The sequence below is a fragment of the Palaemon carinicauda genome, chromosome 45 (genome assembly GCF_036898095.1).
Source record: "Palaemon carinicauda isolate YSFRI2023 chromosome 45, ASM3689809v2, whole genome shotgun sequence".
NCBI lineage: Eukaryota > Metazoa > Arthropoda > Malacostraca > Decapoda > Palaemonidae > Palaemon > Palaemon carinicauda.
This window is the reverse complement of record NC_090769.1, coordinates 13,456,520-13,464,019: the sequence shown is the minus strand read 5'-3', so window position 1 is coordinate 13,464,019 and position 7,500 is coordinate 13,456,520. Positions and strand designations below refer to the sequence as shown.

Below are 7,500 nucleotides of genomic sequence, written 5' to 3'. Positions count from 1 at the left end.
TGGCATTTTGACTTTGGGTGGAGAGGAAACGGATTATTTCATTTCGGGGAATTTTATACTTTTTTTTTTGGGGGGGAGCATAAAATTTCACCATATCCTACAACAAGATTTCAACTAAAAGGAAAAAGACTTAGTTTCTTATACATATTTACGCAAAGGTGATATAAACAAGACAATTAATAACAAATTGTTATTAAAATGAATTAAAACTAAAATCCCTTAATTAAAACTATCAATGCCCTGTATAAATAAGATCTTTGTGACCAAAATATCTTATCTTGTTGAAAAGACAAAAGTTCAAAACGGAAACATAGTTGTCTCATTTTTATAATGTTTTCAAATACCCACATTTTATTATGTAAACAAATGTATATGTATTTTGGCGTGCACTTGCTCTTTTTGCATAAAGTATGACAAAAAATACCGTTCCAAATTATTATCATTACGAAAGTAATGAACTCATAATCATGCAAAAAATATTTCCATGAACATTATGACATCGTATTTTACCCTAATAGCATTAATCGCTTTTTATCACAGAACTATGCAAATAGCAGATTATCAAAAGCTCAGTATTTGGTTGGATATACAAAATTTTTTGTTGCGTTTCTGTTAATGTTTTACAAATCATTTCTAGACGGTTATCAACATTCAATATTATCCGGATGACATGACCTTATTGGGGGAATGTTTTGATATTGGTTCGATTCCATAATGACGTCACGAACGAAAGAAATGAATGCAAATTCTGAAAGTTGGCCAGGAAGCTTCATTTCGTCTAACTTGATTATACACAACAAAATGTACATTTTATCTCCTTTAGTTCGGGAATAGATCAATCTATGTACATTATAAGGGAACACGCATTTTCTAAAGGTCTTAATTTTCCATTAATGAAAGCTGTAAAAGGTTCCCTTCATGATTATGCTTGCAGTCATAAATAAAAGTGACATGAATTCCAGAATAAAACCAGTCCTGGTTTTAAATGTATTATCATAATGCCTCCATGAGTGACAGGGATGGAGCGGGATCGTCAACAGCAATTTTGTAAATTGAACAATATACGACTTGCAATGTTATGAACAAACAAATAATCGGGGGTAATGTAAAGACAATTTTATGAACCAAGAACTACCAAAATATAATGACTGAAATTTAAATGAAATGGGATCTAATAACTAAATGGGAAACTATTGAGAGAGAGAGAGAGAGAGGAGAGAGAGAGAGAGAGAGAGAGTGGAAACTAGAAAATTTGAAAAATATGGTAATAATAACTTATCCGAACGATAACACTCAAGGTTAGATAGCAGAGCCAAGCTGTCTGGTGAGGTTAACGATATCATCTTTTGAATGAAATACCTCAGTGGGTCCCACGCACTGAATTATCAGGATTCTCAAAGTGCTTGAGAAAAAGATAATAATCTAAAACTGAGCCTTCAACCCCCCCTCTCTCTCTCTCTCTCTCTCTCTCTCTCTCTCTCTCTCTCTCTCCAGTATAGTTTTATTGTCACTATTATCCAAGAAAAATACTATTTTTTTTTTTTTGCTGTATTTCTGTTAAATGGAGAACTCGGGGTATATGCAGTAGCTCTAAACACCAGTGAAAATAAGGCACATTTGACGTTTGTAAAATAATATAAAATTTATTTATTAGATCATTTCTAAGGAATGAAAGCTTAAAACAGATCTGAATTCAGACGAGATAAAAATCTACATCATCGATTCAATTCAATCGTGTTTTGGCACAAGTGCCATTAAAGCATTTATGGTTATCGAAGGAAAAAAGAAAGAAGTTGAAATGTATTTTCAATTCGCTGTTGCATTTGCCTTTTGACTTTGGGTGGAGAGGAAACGGATTATTTCATTTCGGGGATTTTTATACTTTATTTATTTATTTTTTTTTTTGAGCATAATATTTCACCATTTCCTACAAAAAGATTTCAACTAAAAGGAAGAAAAATAAATTAACCTCTTTCTTATACATATTTACGCAAAGGTGATATAAACAAGACAATTAATAAAGAAATTGTTATTATAATGAAATAAAACTAAAATCCATTAATTAAAACTGTCAATGCCCTGTAAGAATAAGATCTTTGAGACCAAAATATTTTATCTTATTGAAAAGACAAAAGGTTAAAATGGAATGTTTATGATGTTTTAAAATCCCCACATATTTTATTATGCAAACAAATGCATATACTGTATATTTCGGCGTGCAATTGTTCTATCTGTTTCATGTATGAAAAAATATACCGTTCCAAATTATAATTATTACGAAAGTAATGAACTCATAATCATGCAAAAAATATTTCCATGCACATTATGACATCGTATTTTACCCTTAATAGCATTAATCGCTAATTATTACAGAACTATGCAAATAGCAGAGTATCAAAAGCTCAGCATTTGGTTGGAAATACAAGATTTTTTTATTGTGTTTCTGTTAATGTTTTACAAATCATTTTTAGACTGCTATGAACATCCAATATTACCCTGATGTCACAACTTTATTGGGAACTGTTTTGACATTGGCTTGGCTTCATCATGACGTCACGAACGAAGGAAACGAAAGCAAACTCTGAAAGTTGGTCAGGAACTTTATTTCGTCTAACTTGATCATATATAACTAAAGAAGATCTTGTTTACTTTGGCACAGAAATAGATCCAAGTATGTAGATTAAAAAGTAACATGTATTTTCTAAAGGTCTAAATTTTCCATTATTGAAAGAAGTGAAGTGTTCCCTTCGTGATAATGTTTGCAGTCACCAAAAAAGGTGACATGAACTCCAGAATAAAATCAGTCCTGGTTTCAAATGTATCATTATAATGCCTCCATGAGTGACAGGGATGAACTGGGATTGTCTTTTACTTTTTACTTTGATGGCTGCTTTTCCGGTCCCATACAGCAGGACCTCCACTGTTGTTTTACCTTGTTCGTTCAGAGTATTTAACGTTTCATATCGCGTATTGTTCATTTACTGTTAAATCGTCACTGTCAAAAGACTCATGAAATAAGAAAGTCTTCAGTTTCCTCTTGAAAGCCTTAATGTCTTCAATCATTCGAATGTTTCGTAGGAGCTTATTATATAGTCTCGGGCCGCATATCTAAAGGCTCTGGAGCCTAAACTATATATAAATCTAGGTTCCAACAGTTTGAAGCCATCTGTAACTATTCTCGTGTCGACAACATTTGTTGGCTGCGCAATATGTAGCAATTCTCCTAAGTATTTTGGACGCCCGGTTCTGATAACTTGGTGGGTTACTGTACAAATTTTAAATTCAATTCTCGCTTTAATCGGCAGCCAGTGTAAATCGATTAGTATAGGGGTGATCCTTTCTCTAGGTGGGACACCTTTTATCAGTCTTGCTCCTCTGTTTATTATGTTTTGAAATTTCTTAAGTTACACTTTTGATAAATTGTAATAGATAGAGTTGCAGTAGTCAATCCTGGTAATAACACAGTTCATCACAAGTTTCTCTACAGAATTTTCGTCCAGGTACTTTTTTATAAACGCAATATTTCTAGATGATAACCAGCAGTTTTTATTACATTATTTATTTGGGCATTTAGAGATAGGTTACAGTCAAAAGCAATTTCTTAAATTGAACAATATACGACGTGCAATGTTATGAGTAAACAAATAACTCGGGTAATATAAAGAGAATTTTATAAACCAAGAACTAGCGAAGTATAATTGAAATTTAAATGAAATGGGATCTAATAACTAAATGGAAAACATTCAAAAGAGAGAGAGAGAGAGAGAGAGAGAGAGAGAGAGAGAGAGAGAGAGAGAGAAAAAAAGATTGAAAAAAGGGTAATTATTACTTATAGGAATGATAACATTCAAGGTTAGATAGCAGAGCCAAGCAGTCTGGTGAATGAAATACCTCAGTGGGTCCCACGCACTGAATTATCAGGATTCTCAAAGTGCGTAAGAAAAAGTTAATAATCTAAAACTGAGCCTCCAACTCTCTCTCTCTCTCTCTCTCTCTCTCTCTCTCTCTCTTTTCCTGTTAAATTGAAAACTCGTGGTACATGCAGTAGCTCCAAACCTCAGTGAAAATAATCCACATTTGACGTTTGTAAAATATAAAATTTCTTTATTAGATCATTCCTAAAGAATGAAAGCTTAAAACAGATCTGAATTCAGACGGGATAAAAGTCCACATAATCGATTTAATTCAATCGTGTTTTGGCACAAGTGATTATAAAGGATTTATGGTTATCGAAGGAAAAAAGAAAGAAGTTGGAATGTATTTTCAATTCGCTGTCGCATTGGCCTTTCGACTTTGGGGGGAGAGGAAACGGATTATTTAATTTCGGGGAATTTTATACTTTATTTTTTTTAAAAGCATAAAATTTCACTATTTCCTACAACAAGATTTCAACTAAAAGGGGAAAAAACTTCGTTTGTTATACATATTTACGCAAAGGTGATATAAACAAGACAATTAATAACAGATTGTTAATATAATCAAATAACACTAAAATTCATTGACAAACTTTTAATGCCCTGTATTAATAAGATCTTAGTGACCAAAATATCTTCATCTCATTAAAAAGACAAAAGTTCAAAACGGAAAAATACTTTCTCTGTTTTTATGATGTTTTCAAATCCCCACATTTTATAATGTAAACAAATGTATATGTATTTTGGCGTGCACTTGCTCTTTTTGCATAAAGTATGACAAAAAATCCCGTTCCAAATTATCATTATTACGAAAGTAATGAACTCATAATCAGGCAAAAAATATTTCCACGCACATTATGACATCGTATTTTACCCTTAATAGCATTAATCGCTTTTTATTACAGAACTATGCAAATAGCAGAGTATCAAAAGATCAGCATTTGGTTGGAAATACAAGATTTTTTGTTGCGTTTCTGTTGTTTTAACGAATAATTTTTAGACGGTTATGAATATCCAATATTATCTTGACGTTATGACCTGATTGGGAAATGTTTTGATATTGGCTTGGTTTCATAATGACGTCACGAATGAAAAAGAAACGAATGCAAACTTTGAAATCTTTATTTCGTCTAACTTGATTATATACAACAAAATGTACATATTTACTTTAGTTCAGGAATAGATCAATCTATGTAGATTATAAGGGAACGCGTATTTTCTAAAGGTCTAAATTTTTCCATTAATGAAAGCGGCGAAGGGTTTTCTTCGTGATTATGCTTGCAGTCATAAATAAAAGTGACATGAATTCCAGAATAAAACCAGTCCTGGTTTTAAATGTATTATCATAATGCCTCCAAGAGTGACAGGGATGAACTGGGATCGTCAACAGCAATTTCGTAGATTGAACAATATACGACTTGCAATGTTATGAGTAAACAAACAACTCGGGTAATATAAAAAAAAAAATTATACGACAAGAACTACCAAAATATAATGACTGAAATTTAAATGAAATGGGATCTATTAACTAAATGGAAAACTATTGAGAGAGAGAGAGAGAGAGAGAGAGAGAGAGAGAGAGAGAGAGGGGGGGAGCGGAAATTAGAAAACTAGAAAAAAAATAGTAATGATAACTTATCAGAACGATAACACTCAAGGTTAGAGAGCAGAGCCAAGCTGTCTGGTGAGGTTAACGATATCATCTTTTGAATGAAATACCTCAGTGGGTCCCACGCACTGAATTATCAGGATTCTCAAAGTGCTTGAGAAAAAGTTAATAATCTAAAACTGAGCCTCCAACTCTCTCTCTCTCTCTCTCTCTCTCTCTCTCTCTCTCCAGTATGGTTTTATTGTCATTATTATCCAAGCACAAATACCATTTATCTATTTACTGTCTTCCTGTTAAATTCAGAACTCGGGGTATATGCAGTAGCTCCAAACACCAGTGAAAATTTATTAGATCATTCCTAAAGAATGAAAGCTTAAAACAGATCTGAATTCAGACGGGATAAAAGTCCGCATAATCGATTTAATTCAATCGTGTTTTGGCACAAGTGATATTAAAGGATTAATGGATATCGAAGGAAAAAAGAAAGAAGTTGAAATGTATTTTCAATTCGCTGTCGCATTGGCCTTTTGACTTCGGGTGGAGAGGGAACGGATTATTTCATTTCGGGGAATTTTGTTTATTTATTTTTTTTTTTTTGATGAAAAAATTTCAATATTTCCTACAACAAGATTCCAACTAAAAGGGAAAAAAAACCTTAACTTCGTTTCTTACACATATTTACGCAAAGGTTATATAAACAAGACAATTAATAACAAATTGATATTAAAATGAAATAAAACTAAAATCCATTAACTAAAACTATCAATGCCCTGTACAAATAAGATCTTTGTGACCAAAATATCTTATCTTGTTGAAAGGGCAAAAGTTCAAAACGGAAACATAGTTGTCTCATTTTTATAACGTTTTGAAATCCCCAAATTTTATTATATAAACAAATGTATATGTATTTTTGCGTGCACTTACTCTTTTTGCATAAAGTATGACAAAAAATACCGTTCCAAATTATCATCATTACGAAAATAATGAACTCATAATCATGCAAAAAATATTTTCATGAACATTATGACATCGTATTTTACCCTTAATAGCATTAATCGTTTTTTATTACAGAACTATGCAAATGGCAGAGTATCGAAAGCTCAGCATTTGTTGGAAATACAAGATTTTTGTTGTTGCGTTTCTGTTATTTTTTTACGAATTATTTCTAGAAGGTTATGAACATCCAATAATATCCTGATCTCATGACCTTATTGGGAACTGGTTTGATATTGGCTTCGTTTCATTATGACGCCACGAACGAAATAAACGGATGCAAACTCAAAGTAGAAAAGCAAGGTTTATTTCGTCTAACTTGATTAAATACAGCAAATGTATATAAATTTTTACTCTAGTGCAGATATAGGTCGAACTATTGTAGACTAAAACGGAACGTGCATTTTTTAAAAGCCTAAATTTTTTGCTAACGAAAGAGGTAAACGATTCCCTTCGCAATTATGCTTAGAGCCATGAAACCAAAGTGTGACATGAAACCAAAGTGTGACATGAAACCAAAGTGTGACATGAAACAAAAGTCATGAAACCAAAGTGTGACATGAAACAAAAGTGTGACATGAAACAAAACTGTGACATAAAACAAAAGTGTGACATGAAACAAGTATGACATGAACTCCAGAATAAAATCAGTCCTGGTTTTAAACGTATTTCTATGATGGCTCCATGAGTGACAGGGATGGACTGGGATTGTCAACAGCAATTCCATAATTTGTCGAATATACGACTTTGAGATGTTATGAGTACACAAATAACTCGGGTAATAAGTAATATAAATTCGATTTTAATGAAAAAAAAAAAAAAAAAAAAAAAAAAAAAAAAAAAAAACCTAACTGCGGAAATAAAATGAAAAAATTAACAAAATGGTAATAATGACTTACCTAAATGATAACACTCAAGGTTAGATAGCAGAGCCAAGAAGTCTGGTGAGGTTGGCGATATTATCTTTTGATTGATATGACTCAG

The 7,500-nt window shown here is 32.2% G+C and overlaps 1 long non-coding RNA gene across 1 annotated transcript in view; it reads right to left on the bottom strand.

Moving 5' to 3' along the window:
* Nucleotides 1–7,500, bottom strand: part of LOC137634659 (uncharacterized) — a 367,202-nt gene extending 359,702 nt beyond the window's left edge. Inside the window, exon 1 of the long non-coding RNA XR_011042550.1 lies at nucleotides 7,416–7,500. This is a non-coding gene — a long non-coding RNA (uncharacterized lncRNA). The remainder of the gene's footprint in view (nucleotides 1–7,415) is intronic.